The 18,173-nt window shown below is 37.8% G+C and overlaps 1 protein-coding gene across 4 annotated transcripts in view; it reads left to right on the forward strand.

The window, feature by feature from the left end:
- peak1 (pseudopodium-enriched atypical kinase 1) overlaps positions 1–18,173 on the forward strand; it is a 110,491-nt gene that overhangs the window by 52,893 nt on the left and 39,425 nt on the right. For 2 of the 4 annotated variants that reach the window (XM_017430004.3, XM_037978117.1), the window contains one exon: positions 3,770–3,849. The exons of the other annotated variants lie outside the window; for them this stretch is intronic. The gene's annotated coding sequence lies outside the window, so the exon portion shown is untranslated. The remainder of the gene's footprint in view (positions 1–3,769; positions 3,850–18,173) is intronic. 4 annotated transcript variants of the gene reach the window in all.

An 18,173-nucleotide genomic window follows, 5' to 3' on the forward strand; every position in this document is an offset into this window, starting at 1 on the left:
AGAATTTATTCACACAGCTCAGGTAGCTCTGTGTTGGTTGTGTAGATTTGGGAGGATAGGACATACCTTGGCACCAAAAGGTGATGGAAAGCTATTCCATGTGATGGGTTGGTCATCCAGAGTAAAACACTCAGTTACCTCCTGCTTTGTAGTCCTTTTTGTCTTTTTGCGGTTCCATGGAAACTTGTCTCTTCCTTTTCACTGCTTTGCTTAACTGTGCTAGCTGTAAGTGTTAGCAGGGTGAACTTAGTGTTTTCAGCCGGGCGTTTGGGTTTTCAGTGTCCAAAAAATTGGTAGCTGTATCACTCCAAGTACTAAGATGCTCTCATTTTGTACTTTAAAATATGTCCATATCGCAGAGGCTTTGACATGCTGCATCACAATAGCTGCCATGTTAGCTTTGAAAATTTTTCTTCAGCAGTTAACATAGCTGTGCTAAACTTGACCTGTTACAACTACCTCTTCTTTGATTTTATCTTTAGCGTTTGCTTATGTGAGATGAGTTTTGTTTAGATATGGAGGGTTGACTTGTGTTCATATTACATGTATCGCACTGCAAGTCAACAGACATTTGTCTATCTTGTATTGTGGCGTGGCTAATGTAAAACCATAGACAGTCAACAACAAAATCAGATTGTGAGCGAGGTCTGCTCAGTTACTCTAATACTGATGAATGAAAACCAATTAGATAACTGCAACCTGCTCTGAACATCCATAGTAGTCTTGTCACAAATTGTATTTGCAGGAACAAGCCAGTGATTTTACAACTAATTTGTGTGTAGAGGCTAAAACACTTAGTACCTGCAAGTATTCTGGCAGCAGTAGTTTGGATCAGTTGAAAGATTTCCAGGGAATTTTTTGGAGACCCGTCTGATTTAATCTTACAGTCATCCAGCTTAGCTGTGATCAACGTGTGGACCAGTGTTTTAGCTCTGAAAACTTTTCTTTATCAGTTAACGGAGCTGAGCTGTGTTTGCCAGCTGATTCCTTCTATTTCCTGTGTTTTTTGATGCATTAATGACAACAGACAGATGGCGTCATTTTGGTCATGTTATCAATCAATCAATCAAATTTTATTTGTATAGCACATTTCAGCAGCAAGGCATTTCAAGGTGCTTTACATAATTAAAAAACAAAATAAAAACAGCATGTGACAATGAATAAACAGTAAGAAAGAGACAAACATCAAAAACCCGCACTCTAACCCTAATTTAGCCATAAGCAACTCTAAACAGGTGGGTTTTAAGTTGAGATTTAAAGGCACCCAGTGTTTCAGCTGTTTTACAGTTTTCTGGAAGTTTGTTCCAAATTTGTGGTGCATAGAAACTGAAAGCTGCTTCTCCTCGTTTGGTTCTGGTTCTGGGGATGCAGAGCAGTCCAGAAGCAGAAGATCTGAGGGGTCTAGACGGTTGGTACAGCATTTTTGTTAGAAACAAAAATGAGCTGACAGAAACTTAAACACCCCACAGCTGATTAGACGTGGACACATCAGTGATGAATACTTTTAGTTTTTTCTACCCGTTTTATTTTAAACTCAATCATTTCATCTATCAATACTAAGATGAGAAATGTGTTTTTTTTACCCATCGTAGGGCTTGTGTTGTTGATTCACCTTTGCTTACATTTTATGCACTTAATATCCCACTAATGATCTCAGATCTTGTATGTCTCAGTGGCAGCTGGGTAAAAAGGCAGCCATCTGTGTCGTCGTGTCTCAGCAGGTTTAAGTCCTGCTTTCTTTGGTGATGCTAGGTCTCCTCGGACCCAGACTTGGATGTTATTGATACGTAGATAATCTCAATACATACATCATGTGTTAAACTTAAACTGTTACAACCACCAGATGACTCACTCGCTTTTAATTTTATCTTCAGCATTTCCTTATGTGGGATGTTTTATGTTGAGAAATTGAGGGCTGACATGTGTTCATATTACACGTATCAACAGACAACTGAAGACTTAAAGTAGGCGAAGCAAAATTCCGTTTAGTTTTCATAAATTGTGTAGGTAAATTTCTAATTCTTGAGTCTCGATTTGAAGTTTTCACCTGTGTAAATTGCAGCAGTCAGTGCTAGAAAGATGTGGTTTTCAAATCTTCAGCATCGCCGTTCCAAGAGAAAGCACAGATTTCCTGTTTCTGTTAATGAGACCCGACAGACTTGATCTCTCAGCGCTCTAACGCTAATGGTTTGGGGCTGATCGGAGGAAACGTGAGGAATGAAATTCTTGTTCAGGCGAAGGTAGAGCTACAGCTTGTGTGAGCAACTTTTATTTATTTTTGTTGTTATTTCAAAGCTTTTGACTCACAGGCATCCTCTCCTGCCTTCCCTTGTGCATTTCACCTGGAAGTGATGGTGGTGCAGGACACATTCCTCACCTCCTCAGCTTTCTCCGTCATCTTTTAGTTTCTGCTGCTTGTTGGTTGGTTTTCCACTTGGCACTTTGTGTTCAGTGTAATTGGATGATGTGGTATCACCTTCCTTGCACTCAGCACCAGTAGCTGCTTTTTGCCCTCTGCGTGCTGCTTTAACAATAGGCCATTCTCAGATGTTCTAGTTTTGTACAGAATAAATAAGAACACTTTGTAAACCTTCAGAATGTAGATTTCCATCTGTGTGACTCTTTCTTAGACCAGTGAAACAAAAACCTAGTATGAAGTGCACCAACACCTAATAGCTCTTTTTCTGCCTCCCTATATAATTTGTTTCCCCATCGAAATCTATCAAACTTTGGAACAAGCACCACTTATGTCACATAACACATGAATGCCTTCTAAACTGAAACCAGACTTCTGGATTATCTTTCAGAGAACACAGTTAGCATGCTGAGAAACAAAATTATTGCTACGTCATTAGTGAAATCAACTTGTCCCCTGCTACCATCAACCCAACATTGTCCAAAACCAGCATGGGAAACTAGGAAGAGAAATTCTTCACTCACAGAACCACGGTTTCTTTTTATTGGTGGTAATTGAGAGCTGTTATCAAATCTGTTCTCTTGTTCTAGTTTCTCCCGGAGTGGAGAGCTGTGGCAGAAACAGGCGTTTGTTCTTTGAAGAAAGTAGGACAAGCTTTTCCGGCTTTGCTTTCATTCAGCTCCGCTGTCGCTCGTAGCTTCCTATATATTCAGCTTATATAATCTCATGCTTGCTCTCCAGAAAAGCCAATTAAAGCCAGGATGGGTGATAGCTGAGAACCCCTATGATACTCTATAAATTGTGAAGATTCCTCTTGTGCTTTTGTCACAAAGAAGCCTTTTTTAAAAATATGTAATTAGTTGTCAGAGAACACACAAATCATCCCATCCTGCCCTTATTTTAGATCGTTAAGAGCCACAGTTTAAACTCAAAGAATCGAGAAAACAAGAAATTAAAGGAATGCGTACTTGTTATCTGTCAAAGTTGTAGATTGTTGTTGTTGCATCAGTTTTTTGGGGTACAATCTATTGTGGTTAACTAATCTTTGTTTAATAATTATTCTCTGCCCTTCTTATTGGTCTGAAGATAGATTAATAATACTTGTAAACCTTATTTAATAGAACTATTGTTTGAACTGATCAATGGAGACTTCAAATAAAATATTTTATTCACTTTTTAAGCTTCCTAAAAAATATTTGTACAAGCAAAATATTAGGGTTATTTTTTGTAACTTGCCAAGTTTAAAGTCTGCATTTTTGTCTCATTTAGTATTCTGGAACCTACAAATATTTATGTACAAATATGCAACTTGGAGATGCAAGTGACTCAGAAGCACTTCTGCGTTTGTCACAGAGAGAAGAAAAGCAGACAGTTCGCAGCAGATGAAACACAGATACTACTGTAGCACAGGAGATCAAGACTTTCACACTGAGGTGAGATGAAACATACACACACAAATACCAGAAGCCTTTGAGTTCAGTACGTTAACACACTGCCAGTGATATGTCCATAAATGCTAACTTTAGATAAGTCCTGTTCCCGTTCAGCAGCTTTAAACAGCCCATTCTGCAAGTTGACAGGATTGGGTCCTTATGTTTTATTTGAAATAAAGCTTTACCATCTGAATCTGTGATTTTATATGTTGTAGTCACAAAGTAAAAATATTTAAATATGGTGCTGTTCATATATTTCTTGTATCATTTGTTTTCTTTCATAAAATAATACCACATTAAAATGGTTACAAACTTGAATTTCACACGTGGTTGTGTTTAAAATCAAAATATGCTCCAGTGATTGGTTTTACACTCATGTCAATAAATGCTTGTGGAATACAGACAGGATGAATTTTAGAAGTTAAATTCCTCAAAATACACATTTCATGGTGAGAATTCTTCACATAACAAAATTAAGGAATTAAAACAGCACCAGTCAAACATCAGACTTAGTCATATTTGTGTCAGTTTCATTCAACTTTTTATCTGAACACCATTATGCCTACTTATCGCCTGCCACCACAAGGTGAAAGGAGGGGGATAATGTTTTTGTCTTTGTGTTTGTGCATTTTGTACGTTTAACAAAATTTTCCATGAACAAATGGATGGACTTTAATGAGACTGATAGTAATCGTTGGATGTACATCTGCAATTGATATATCTTTGAAATCAGTCCCCATTCAAAATGGCCGCCACAGCTAAGGAACTTTAACCAACATCCAGTCAATTTTACAGAAATTGAACTAATCTTTGGTTTGGTAGTAGCTGAGAGTCATCACCAACACATACCTTGGCTCTATACAATGTGCATCATCTTTTTGTAAAACTTTGACATTGACTTCTGGAGTCAATCTTGATTGTCTGTTAGCAATATATCTCACATACAATCAGACACATTTTAATGAAACTCAACGTAATCATTGGATGTACTAGTGCTGGGCGATATGGAAAAACATCCTATATCAAGATATGGATCATTTTATATCACGATAACGATATATATCACAATATACCCCAATTACGTACGTTGTCAGTTATTCTCTGAAAAATATGAAAAAATAATCTCATTTCTTACTTTTTCAAGCTTTATTTCGAAGTGACATTTAACTGAACTTTCACAAATGAGATTTGCTGCATTTTAGTGCAGCAATATATATGTACCTGTTAGACGTAACAGTATCAAATGACAACAGACTCCATTATCTTCAGCCGGCTATAGTTTCACTTTTCGCAAATTTCCCCGGCTCTTTTACAACTTGCTTGATCATGTTCTTTTTGGATTGTTAAATATTCTTTTTCGTGTTTCTTCTTTAAGTGATAGAAGAGGTTTGTTGTGTTGGTGTCAGATGAGAAAAGTCTAATAGTAGAGTTAGCATTAGCAGAGTTAGCATATTATCTTTTTCTGCTCTTGAACCAAATCACAGACGTCCCCCCTCGTTTTGGTAAAAGTCTTTCTTCTTGGGCTGCCTGCTAGCTGCCTCTACTTTTTGCGACCCCAGGTTTGATATTTCACTCGTCTCCATCTTTCAGCACTTATGGTGAAAACACCGCGCCGCACAGAAAGCTGCTGCCATAAAGCATGTCGCAAACCCACACGTAAAGCAGCGTCATGTCGCAAAACGGAGGTTCTTCGCAAAATAGTTTTTTCTTATTATTTATCACTTATATAAACTGAATGTATGCAAAGTGACAACACTAATACATTTGTCGTAGCCTACGTTATGAAATATTTACATGAATCATTGATACAATTATGATAGAGACGATAGAAGAAAATATATCACGATAGACACTTTTCTATCGTCCACACGATATGTATCGTCTTATCGCCCAGCACTAGGATGTACACCTACAGCCAATTAACTTTTGTTGTCAAACTCAGGATGACTGCCGCACACAAAAATTTATAGCAATTTTTGTGTAAACTTAGTCAAGTTTACAGATATTGAGCAAAGATTTAGTATGATAGTAGCTGAGAGCTAGTCATAACACACCTTTTTAGCATTTATATGTCGGGCAACACCTCACAATATCACATCACATGTAACTTTATTTTAAGATTTAAGGAAAAGGCTCTAACCCTGCTATTCCTGAAAATAAATTGATCTTGGTTTAAAACTGTGGCATGAAAGGCGGCAGGTGATATGCATTGCTTCAAGTAATTCTAGGTACTTTTAACTAAATCCAGATTGTATTATGCAGTAAGCATGACAAGCCTAGTTCATCACAGAGAGGAGTAAAAGTATCACTGGGCGAACAAACTTTCACAAGCAGTCATAACAAGTTTGTCAGTGTGATTTTTACGGTCTTGAAACCAAAGGAATCGTCTGCAATCCCAGCTGATTGCTGCTCACTCCTTCCCCGCTGGCGCTCAAAGAAGATCCAGCTCATCATGCAATGCTACCCTTAATTTTTCCTGCTGCAAAGCAAATCAGGCGGAGGGTAGTTAGTGAGATGGGAGAAAATCTTCATGAGCTCTTTGTAGCCTTCACCATGCTGGCCCCTGGCTAATCGCTGTGTCAGTTTTACACCACAGTGTAGAGAGTCTGAGTGAATGTGAGAGTTTGTGTGTGTGTGTGTGTGTGTGTGTGTGTGTGTATGTGTGTGTGTAACAGTGTGAATGAAAGACAAAATAAAGAGAATTCTATAAATAACAAGAAAATGCTTGTTATTTATAGCCTTTCAGACACATTTTGTATTGATATAAGCCTTTTATAGTTGCAGTTCTGCATTATTCAGCACCTGGAACTGTCAGCGTTTATGTATGTTTTGTAGATTATCTATGTCTGTATTTCCTCCTAACATGAAAAAAAAAGGTTAATGCAACAAAAAACATGACGTTTCATGGTTAACAACCTACAGATCAGTTTTAGTGGTTCCAAGTAGACTGAAATGAGTCAAAGAAAATTAAATTCTTTTTGCAGTTTTTCCACAGTAACATCAAATTCACACACTGCTGAGCGCAGTTGAGGTTCCTGTCTGAGAAAAGCTGGGAAGAACAGAGCGAAGCCATTAATATCTGACAGTATCACATTGCACATTTTTACCTCGCCTATTGACAGGAACAGGGTGAACACTGAGGCAGAGCAATCTGATTTACCTGCAGCAGGAACATGTTGTTCCTCATCGGAGAAGCTGTAATCAAAGAGAAGTTATGATGCGTGACTGTCATACACATTTTGTCCAAATTCCAATTTCTCTATAAAAACTGAAATTAACAACAATTATATGTTTTCTAAAAGATAATAGAGAATTTGTCTGTTTGTAATAAAATGTTTACAGAAAAAAATACACATTTTCCTCAAAACAGCACAGAGTTAGAGCTTTCTTTCTTTGTTACTTGAAATCCACAAATATTGTTCTCTAGATTATTAGAAAAGTCATTTGTACAAATAAAACCTAACTTAAACAAAGAATGACATCTTTTTATATATATTTAGGCTGTGTCCAGTGTTATATTTATGAGGAAAAAAAGACTTAAAGTTAGATATGTTAGGTTTAAGGATAGGCTCATATGATGTTATAACAACATTGAGAGCAAAAATACCACAGTAATAAAACAAAATGTTTACAATTTCAGAGTATTACAACAAAAATTTAGAAATGCATTACATAAATTGTTTATATTTTAAAATCAAAACTGCAAGTACTATTACTTTTGTTGCCTAAATAATTACATGTATTGCTAAATATTGATTATTTTATTGGTATAATTGTTAAAATACTAAATAAAATTAAAAAAAATATATATATACACTTTTTTATTTAGATAAAAATAAGGATACTGAGAAAAAAACAAACAAACATGTTTATTGTCCCAGCTTTTTTCAGCATTAAGGACATGTTTTCAGTCAATTTTTGATCATCAGTTTTATTTTTATATATTTATGATTATATTTAAGGTCAAGGCTGAGAAGTCAGTGTTAGTTATTTATTTAAGCCTTTGCAGGCTAACTCTTGTAGCTTGTTGCAAATGTTTGTTTCAGAACAACAGTACCTTGAATAGAGAGGCAGGTGCTGCTTTTTTGGTAGACAAGTCATGACTGACTGGGTTAACTGTCACGTGAAATGTACAACCAACCGATTTAACTTTATTTTTAATGAGCAAAAACGTTTTGGGAATTTCCCCTCTGGCTACTGTAAACAACTGAGTGACGGCTTGGAGCAACAGGTAGGAGAGGGGGAGCACTGCCCGGCGCTTTATGTGACTGGAGGAGGGAAAAACCACTTTGTCTCTGGTATCCTAAACTTTAAAATTGGTATGGTGGAAAAAAATTGTGCTTTTGACACTGACTTTTTAACATTGCGGTATACTTTGAAATCAGTAATTGGTTCATGCCTAGTTAGGCTGACTCATTCATTCATTTTAATGTAATTATAAACTCCAAATTAACAAGCTTCTTTTGTCATGACAAGTTAATAACTATTTGGGTAAAGGGCAGAGGCACTATTCCACCATGTTCGTGTATATCAGAGGTCAAGAGTAACAGGATTTTCTTGTTCTTGAAAGACAAAGATTACCAAAAGATTTAAATTTTTCAAACTGTTTATAATAAATTGTATTTTGTGTTTAGGGTATTCAGCACAATTAGCGTTACTAACTGTAACAACAGTCTGTGTTTACAGTCTGTGTGAAAGTCGACACACCACTGGGTTGCTTTTCTTCAGCTGGAACTGGCACTTTAGTCAAGGTGGATCAAGTTATAAACACTTCCAAATACCTGTATATTTTGGCTCAAAATCCTTATGTCATTTGGGATGTTTGACTAAAATGGCTATAACTCTGTTGCTTCTCATCATTACATGATCATTGTTTAAAACTCTTGCATTCCTTCAAAGAATTCCAGGTCTTTAAATCTCGACAGTGTACATTTTAAATAGTGCATCTGGAAATGCAAATACAAAATATTGTCATTCTGAGCATCATATCATATTTGTAATACACATTCTCCTGGTAGACCAGCTTCTCTTAAACATGCTTTGAGGTTTCAAGCCAAATAGAAAAACAATCCCTGTAGCATTTCTTTTGAGTCTGGTTCATTCTGTTTGTTCTTGGTGTGTGTATTGTGCACTGCTCCACATCTGGCTGTGTCTGTGCTGCTGGTGTTTTTCGGGAGGCCGGCGGGTTGGTCTCCCCAGAGACCTGCACTGGCTCTTTCCCAGGCCACTCTGCAACCACTCTCAGAGCTCACACAATACCAAACATTGCTCTGGAATGTGTTTTTTTTTTCTTCTTCTTTTGCTCCCCCTTATTCCTTTTTTTTTATAGCGTCTCAGTCTCTATCTGCCTCTGTCTTAATTTGGTATATGCATCTTCCTATACATTGCATAAGAATAATCCTTTGCGTTATGCCTGTTTTTATGGCCTAATATTACATTTATTCTCTTTTTAACCTGCTTCGTTTGCATGAAAATTTCTGCAGAAATATAATATTCAGCCCTCGGGAAGATTTAATGGGATGTGACTTATTACAGTGGAAGAGTGTTGTGCAGCCTACAGGCCATTTTTATTTTTGCTGTTTTAGAAAGTGAGTCTTTACTTCAGCCTACTCTGTAGCTGAAAACAACTGATCCACAGACTTGATGTCCTCCGGCTATATTGACAGCAAACTGTAGCAACACTTGAGATTTAGACAGTTGGAACTATCAGCAAGTGATGATTGAGCTTCACCGCTGCAGTGAAGACATTGTTTTGACAGTACCATCTTTTTTTTAATATTTTGCAATGGTTTCAAGTTAGTCTGTCACTGAATCAGCAATGGGAGGTGATCTTATAATGAGGGGATTTAGTTGTCACATTACTCATTGCTATCTGTCAGCGCTACTGCTACAAATAGGGCTTATGCAGTTCACAATTTCAGTTCATTTACTGTAAAAACATTGGCTGGAATTTCAGAAGTGTCAGTATCGATGTTGAAGCTATGTACTGACATTCAAAGCAAATAAAAATTTATATGGTTTAGAGTTTATTCAGTAGATTTAATGACTTAGGACCTGATTCACTAAAAATGGTGCTGTGCCTGGTTTTAGCTCCACCTTTCGTGCATCTTTTGCTCCCGCTACCAGCTCTGTCTCAATGTCAGAGTCAGAAACTGAATAGCGCTGATAAAAGAAAGAGAAAAATGTTTTCTCACAATGAGCTCCAGGTTTTCATAGATGAAGAAACGAGGAACTTGTTAAAACTGCATTAACAAAATCTCATAGTATCAGGGAGGAATCACATTCATCCATTATCTTCTTTTCACTAAATAAATTGGGCTCTTGGTTTTTATTTCAGACCAAGAGTTGCTCGCTGTGACAGGAATTAGTTGGCGGACCCGGTAGTTCAGCCACAACACAGGAGTGAAAGATTAACACGTCTTTATTTACTGACAACCCGAGAGCGACAAGTAGCCGCAGGGTCCCCGGTCCTCGTTCTGGGGAGAGAAAGGACACGAAGTAATAACAAGAAGTGGGAGTTCCACTAACCTGGGAGGAGGCGAGGTGAGGGGAGGAACCCAAAACTCGTGGAGCGATCGCCGAGAGCAGTCCAGGAGCGCGGACCACTGCTGGCAGCAGGTAGGCCGTTGGGGAAAAAGCGAGCTCGAGGTCGGACGGGCGGGGGTCAAAACCGGGAGATCCGAGAGCCAAGTACGAAGCCGAGGGGGCAGGCGAGGGTCCAAGTCTGGGGAACAGGCAGGGGTCGATGTCCAGTAGTCCGAGATCCGGCTAGAGTCCGACGAGGGTACAGCGAAGGGGTGAATCCGAGAAACGTGAAGGGGGTCAAAACATAAGCGGACTGTCCGAAGATGCTGGAGAATTACTCGCTGGTGGGCTTTCATAATCTGGCACTGAAAGAGAGCTGAGGAAGAGGATATATAGGGCGAGGCCCAGGTGTAGGAAGTGCAATCAGGAGAGGGGTGCAGGTGACAAGCATGAACATGATTACAAATGTGACATGGCAAGAGGCAGGCAAATGTGATCATTACACGCTGTGCCATCTCACCCTAGTTGGGCCCCCCCCCCCCTGGGCAGAGTGTTCTCACTGTGGCCCAACTGCATTGCATGATGAGAACAGGTCTTACTTACAAAGTTAACTACTTTATGTTTTGTTTCTTACCCTCTGGATGTGAAGCACTATCTAGTAAAGTTTTTATTTTTTTGTAATTTTAAGGTTTTTATTTTGAATGTAAAACAGCAATAGCAGGATTTTATGTGTTTTATGTTAATTTGTTTGTAATTGCAACAATGCCTTAGCTCATCACTGGCACAAATTAAACAAGCATTCATTGTATGTTGAAGTGTTTCAGATATTCAAAGAAAAATTGAAAAATTACCCACAAATTTGAAGAGTATTTTTGCTTAATATTGCATCCCTAGAAGCGGTCTTGAACAGGGTAGACTCCAAAGGTTGATGAATGGCATGTGTGCATCCAGTTATTTTGCTTACAGACGGACAAACACAACAAGTACACACAAAGGATCGTCCACATTTCATGTTTTGCTGTTTCCTGACATGACTGCCTTCTTTTTGTGAGGGCAGCAGTGCAGCAGATTGCTTCTCTTTCTGTTTCTTCTCACAAGACACAGTTACCATCTGCTCTAAGAAAACTTTAAATTAATAATACTAAGTGACATCAAAACATGCATGTCTTTTAAAAATTGGATCCTTTGAATGCAGGCATTAATTTACATTAATATTAGTGGGTTTTTAAGATAAATGTATGCCCAATACCTCATTTGAATGAGGACAAACTGCATCAGTATAGAGAGAGACACTGATTTATTTACTGCACAGTTTGAGGAGCACATCTCCCTTTGTGGGGTGTTTGTGAATTAAACGGATGTTAAAAATTTGGTTTGCATCAGAAGCTGCACAATCCCTTGGTTAATGAGGTCCTCTGAGTAGTTTTGACTTCACAATGGAAGCTGCATTTGCTGCACTGTATTGTAGAGTACAGCTCCAAAACAGGTTTTTTTCCTAGTTATTTATTTAAAGCTCACATTAAGCTTTCAGATGGAAGCGAGTTTGTTTTTCCCACACAGAGCACACAGTAGAGTTTCACTACTGAGAGCAAAGCTTTTGTGGGTCTCAAAGCTCATTGACTGTTAGCTGTGCACACGGTCTCTGTTGGACTGGAGGCGTAAAAGTTCTCATCTTGTCTCAGTCTCAAGCACACAAATCAGGAGTCAGAAAGAAGTCATCTTTATACCCTGTTCCAGCTACAAAACAAACATACATCATTGAACACACTACATTACAAAAGATTTGCTCCATTGAACTCTTTTCATCTTATGTTTTATCAATATGGACAAAGCAGCACAGTCACTGTATAATCCAACTCACTTAGAAAACCATGCTTTCGAAGATTAGATGAATTTTATTTCGTCATCGTCTTCTACATTCAGAATTTTTTGACGTACCTCTTCTAGGACAATCGCTTTTTGCTTGTGTTCTAGTCAGCTATGAGAAAGTAGTGGATTAACTGAGGCTTCTTTACCTTTTCTCACCTACTCTCTGTTGTTTTGCTCCCTACGCGGCCTGCTTTTTTCAGTTTGATGACTTGTGTGGATTGTTAAAGTACCTCTCGGGTATATCTGCAGATCACATACCATGTCACTCACAAATATGTCTTTGCTGGGACATAACTCCCAAAGGGATTCAGTTTATGTAGCAGCGGCTCAGTTGGGCATGCTTTCTTGTAGACTATTTTTCTCTCTCCTGCCTTCTGCTCGCGGCACATTAACTTTAATTGCATGATTTTTACCGCTTTATCGGTGTGCAAACAAATTAGTGTACTCAAGATATATTATTCTACTAAGCTAATAAATTTTAATTGCAAACTGTCTGCTTGAAATAGTTGACCATTTATTTGTAATGTGGCACTTACATTGTCTTTATTGGGTTTACCATTTGCTGTAAGTCAGTACTTGTAAAAGTAGACATTTTTTCTCATAAGAATTGATAATAATATCCAATCAGTATAATTATTGCTTATGCACTGATTTTATTGTTTTATGCACAACCATGGCCAAATGTTTTGAGAATGGGATGAATATTAATTTTCGTGTAACTTGATGACATCATTCCAGTAATTCTCTCCTTAACACTTACGAAGACTGTTGACAAAGATAAGGCTGGAGATCTCTCTGTCATGTTGACTGAGTTCGAATAGCAGACTGGAAGCTTTAAAAGGAGAGCGGTGCTTGAAATCACTGTTCTTCTTTTGTTAACCATGGTTACCTGCAACAAAACACATGCAGTCATCATTGCTTTGCACTAAAAGGGCTTCACAGGCAAGGCTATTGCTGTTTCTAAGATTCCTCCTAAATCAATCTTTTATCTGATCATCAAGAACTTAAAGGAGATTGCTATAAAGAAGTCTTCAGGGTGTCAAAAAAAACTCCAACAATCACCCATGATCATCTCCTAAAGTTGATTCAGCTGTGGGCTCAGGGCACCACTAGTGCAGAGCTTGCTCAGAAATGGCCTCAGGCAAAGATTTTTGGAGGATGGCCTGGTGTTAAGAAGGGCAACAAAGCAGTCCAGTCTTTTCAAGAAAAATATCAGTGACAGTCTGACATTCTGCAAACGTTTCAGGGATTGGACTGCTGAGGACTAGGGTAAATTTATTTTCTTTGATCAATGTCCTTTTGATTATTGGAAAAAACTGGAAAAAAATGTTGCCTGAAGAAGAAATGGTGATTGCCACCATCAGCCTGTTCCATGCCAACAGTAAAGCATCATGAGATCTCTCATGTGTGATGTTGCTTCTTAGGCAAGGGAGTGGGCTGACTTGTAATTTGCCTAAGAATACAGCTATGAATAAAGAGTGGTTCCTAAACATCTTATGAGAGCAACTATTTCCAATCATCTAAAAATAGCTTGGTGACAAACAATGCCTTTTCCAGAACGAAGGAGCACCGTACCATATGGCAAAAGCATTAACTAAATGGCTCAGGGAAAAAAACATCAAAATTTTGGGTCAGTGGCCAGGAACCCCCCCCCCCCNAGACCCTAAATTCCCTGAGAGCTTGTGTTGAATTCTTTAGAGGCGGGTGGACAAACTAAAAAAGAAAAATTGACAAATCATGACTAACTCCAAGCACTGATTATCCAAGAATGGGCTACCGTCAGCCAGGATTTGGCCCAGAAGTTGATTGACATCATGCTAGGGCAAATTGTAGAGGTCTTAATAGAAAAGGTCAACACTGCACATACTGACTTTTTGCATAAACCTAATGCAATTGTCAATAAAAGCCTTTAAAACTTATGAAATGATTGTAATTATACTGCAGTGTAAAAACACCTGACTAAAAGATCTAAACACACTGAAGCAGGAAACTGTGAAAACCAATACTTGTCATTCTTAAAACCTCTGGCAAGAAGTAACAAAGCTAAAAGTACAGTATGTATATAAGCAATGCCTCAGACACCACTGAAACCATAGAATAGCACTTTTTTTGGTCCAGTTTTTGTGTTTTAATGTTCTTTATTACAGAAACAGGTACTAGGCAAAGATGGTTTTTCACTTTTATTTAATGAGATTTTTTTTTCCATTCAACTACTGCATTAGTTATTAATGCTCTCATGCATTCAGTGTTAGCCAAATAGGTATTTCTACTTATGACACAAGTTCATTTGAGCAGCTAATGAAAGTCATGCTTAGCGGGAAAGCTTCTTGAAGCTGGAGCGACATTCAGCAAAGTCTTTTTGGCAGCATATCTCTGTGGACACAGACTGAAAATGGGTTGAAACTGGATACTGTGTGGAACAACTCAGCCATGACTTGGAGTGGGTTTTGATTCCATAGCTGAAAACTGGTTAGCATGTGCCAACCCTTCTGGGTTCAAACTATGTAGGTTACCGTCTTCTATGTTTGAATCAGAAATTTTCTCGAAATAGTCATCGCTAAGTAAATTAAATCAGCCAACACTGATAGAAAATTTTGTCTAAAAGACTGTTACAGTGAAACAGACCTTTTTGCAAGTCATATGTAAGGGTGAAGATGCAAGTCATTGCCACTCGTGAAGTACTTTTAGGGAACTACTCCTCGAGATTCTGAGAAAGATGCTTGAAGGTCATCACTTTAAATCCATGGATGAGCTGAAAATATCCGAGGAAAGGAAGCAATAAGTGTGGCCTTAAGTCACAGTGCCCTTCAATTAATTACAGCACTCCTGCTCAGGGCCTTTGGTTTTTCAGTCTTTACTTTCAATTTTTTTTTTGTTCAATGTTTTTATATTACCTATTTAGAGATTTGCCAGTAATTGTGTGTATGTTTGCTTCTAAAGGCCACATGTACTCTGGCTTTAGCTAAAATAAACTTTTAATTTAGCCAAGAGGACCCCATCCACCTCACCTTTTGAAGCAGGCAGATCCTTGTGAAGAACACAGTTTGGGAGAATCCAACCTGCCAGACTCCAATATATCAGTCTGTGGCTGTAACACAAAAGCTTAAACCAGCTACAGCTGGATTTTAGGATAGATCCTACACATAAAATGGGATAAAAAGTGACATTGATTTTCGGCTGCATCACTAACTGTCATACAATGGCCTTATCACTCAATCCTTCTGCCATAAGGCAGCAGAAAATCCCATCTCCTTGTGGCTCCTGCTTTTATCCTCTGTTATTTCCCAGTAATGTTGCAGGCTCCCATGACCTCCTAATGAAAGTGTTGTGTGTTGGAAATTAGCCTCTGTGCTCTGCTGATGTTTCTCGAGGTGAAAACATTGTCTCTCCATAAAGGGGTGAGTGTGTTATAACCTGATGTGAAATTTCAACATGAGTTGTTGGTTACAATGTATCACATCTTTAAATCTTAGCAGCTTTAGCTCTGATGTTTCTATTTTGTTTTGTTTTGTTGCTCATTTGTTGCTCAGTTTCATCATGTACCATACTTCTCAGATCCCCTTAAGAACACATTATGTCGTTCTCTCACGTTTGCTTTTTTTCTGCAAATTTCAACATATTGGATATGATGAAGTATGGACTGGTATTTCATTCTGACTGTATAATAACCTTAAGCAAAAATACACAATATCACAATGTTAAAACAAAAATTTTACAACAAATATATTTTTAAATGTATCACTTGTCACATATTTAATGTAATGTACACTGATTTTACATCTGTCAGCTATTCAAATTTTGAACATCAAAATAAGGGCAAATATTCATTATTACCAATTACCATAAAGTATAAAATTTATATCCAGAGCTAATTTGTAATGGACATTAAATCTTGCATCAAAATCTGAAGTATTGAATTAAAATTTAAGTGTAAACACCAGAGAGCCAGCAGGCTGTTTTAATTGATTTAGATTTTTTTTAAATAAAGGTATAACAAGGTTAAAGAACAAAACTTAAGTTTTAAAATAAACACTAGCTAAAATTAGATAGAGTAATAAACGTCTTTATTGCGCAGAATAAATGTCTTTTAAGTTGTTCAGCTTTTTGAAAAGCAAATTCAGTATAGCAGTTTTGCATTAAGCTACTCTTGTTGCAAATGTTTGTTTAAAAACAGCATTTCCCTTCAAATGAGTGATGGCTGTCACTCCTCTGGTACACAAACCATAACGATCTGTGTTTCTTTTTTGCTACCAGCAAAAATTTCAAACAGCTGACTTTGTCCTTTTTTAGAAGGGGAAATATTTATACCCTGCTTTCATTTATTTATTTATTTTGCTTACAGCTGACTGACAGCTCACAGCAACAGATGGGGAGCATTACTTTGAGCTACATACTAAAGGAAACCTTGCCCTGACTCCGACATCTCCCTAAAAGGAATTTAAACCTCAGAATCAAATTGACGAAAGAAAAAAATGTGGTTATGTTATGTATTTTGTGACTTAACACCATTGTATACCTTTTAAGCCAGAAATCAGCTCGTGCCTAGATTGGATGATAAAACCACATGAAATAAATCCTTCTACTGATGTAGGTGATCACTTACTTTGTCCTGGTAATTCTTGTTGAGCAGGACTTGGAACTAACTCAGTTTAAGGAATTTTGCCATGCTTTGAAAATGTTTTTAATTTAATCTAAAGCTAATCAAAAACCTTCCAGGGAAGCCACATCAGTTGACATTTATTCTGTTGACATTCATGGCAGATTTTTGGGCTAAAGTTTTGTGGTTTTTTTCTGAAAGACTAAAAAAAACAAAAGCGTTCTTATCGCAGGTTACAGTTGGTTCATTGACACTTGCTTCATTCAGTTCATAGTGTTGTGAAAAGACTGCAATGTGCAACATTTAAAGGTAGCAATTACCAAACAGTCATTTTCCTCAGCAGTCTTCACATTTGTGAGAACGTTAAGGAATGTGAGCCATCGTGTGGTTAGGTACGTGTCCCATAAAGACTGTTATCACAGGCTGTGTACACGGCTGTGTGGAAGTCTGTGTACCTGTCAATTTGTTGTGAACCACACTTGGCCACACAGTTTCTCTACATACCGTCGTACTGCATATGTGGACTGTGCACCGAAACTGTAAAAACAGCCAGATCTTCTTTCTGTCTACAGTTGTATGTGTGGCCATATACCTTGTTGTTTATACTCTATGGTCCCCTAAACTACAGACCCCTAGCACCTGCAGACACCAATATCAAATCCCCTTCTCCAACATCCAGACTCTGGTCCTCCTGTTAGGATCAATTTGACCTGCAGGAAACTGGTGAGGAGATGAGGCCGGGATGGTGGGCCTTCACTCTGGCTTTAATGCACCAACTGCTAAACTCGCAATAACATCTTTGCAATCTGTCTCAGACAGCTCCCCGATGCTTTATCTCCTTAAAGATGAGTATTACTCTGACATGTCAGTTCACTGAGCTATAACCGATGGAGGAAATAATGAGAAAGGTCTTCTGTGTAAAGGATGAATGGAAGAGATGAAAAACGGGTCCTGATGTCGGGTTGTACAGTAGTGAAACACAAAATTTGTTTACATTTACGTTTTAACACATTTAAGTATTTTAGTAATGTGCTTAAAAATCTGCCTATAAGGTATTAAAGAATTTAGCCTTTTAGCAAAAATAGTCTTCCTTTTATAATTTTTATTACTGTTATTATTACATAAAATATAGTGCACAAGTACTGTACCGTAATTGTTTTGGTGTCAAGAACGCAAGGTAATTTGTCCATGAACGAGACCAAAACCAGACACAGAGACAACAGCTGAAGGTAAGTGCAGTTTATTTACAAGTGTCCTGAATATATACAGTGAGAGGAATCGTGGAATGATCTGCGGAGCAAAAAGGGACAGGGTGAGTCTCGGGTACAATCCT

The sequence above is a fragment of the Kryptolebias marmoratus genome, linkage group LG11 (assembly GCF_001649575.2).
Source record: "Kryptolebias marmoratus isolate JLee-2015 linkage group LG11, ASM164957v2, whole genome shotgun sequence".
Classification (NCBI taxonomy): Eukaryota; Metazoa; Chordata; class Actinopteri; order Cyprinodontiformes; family Rivulidae; genus Kryptolebias; species Kryptolebias marmoratus.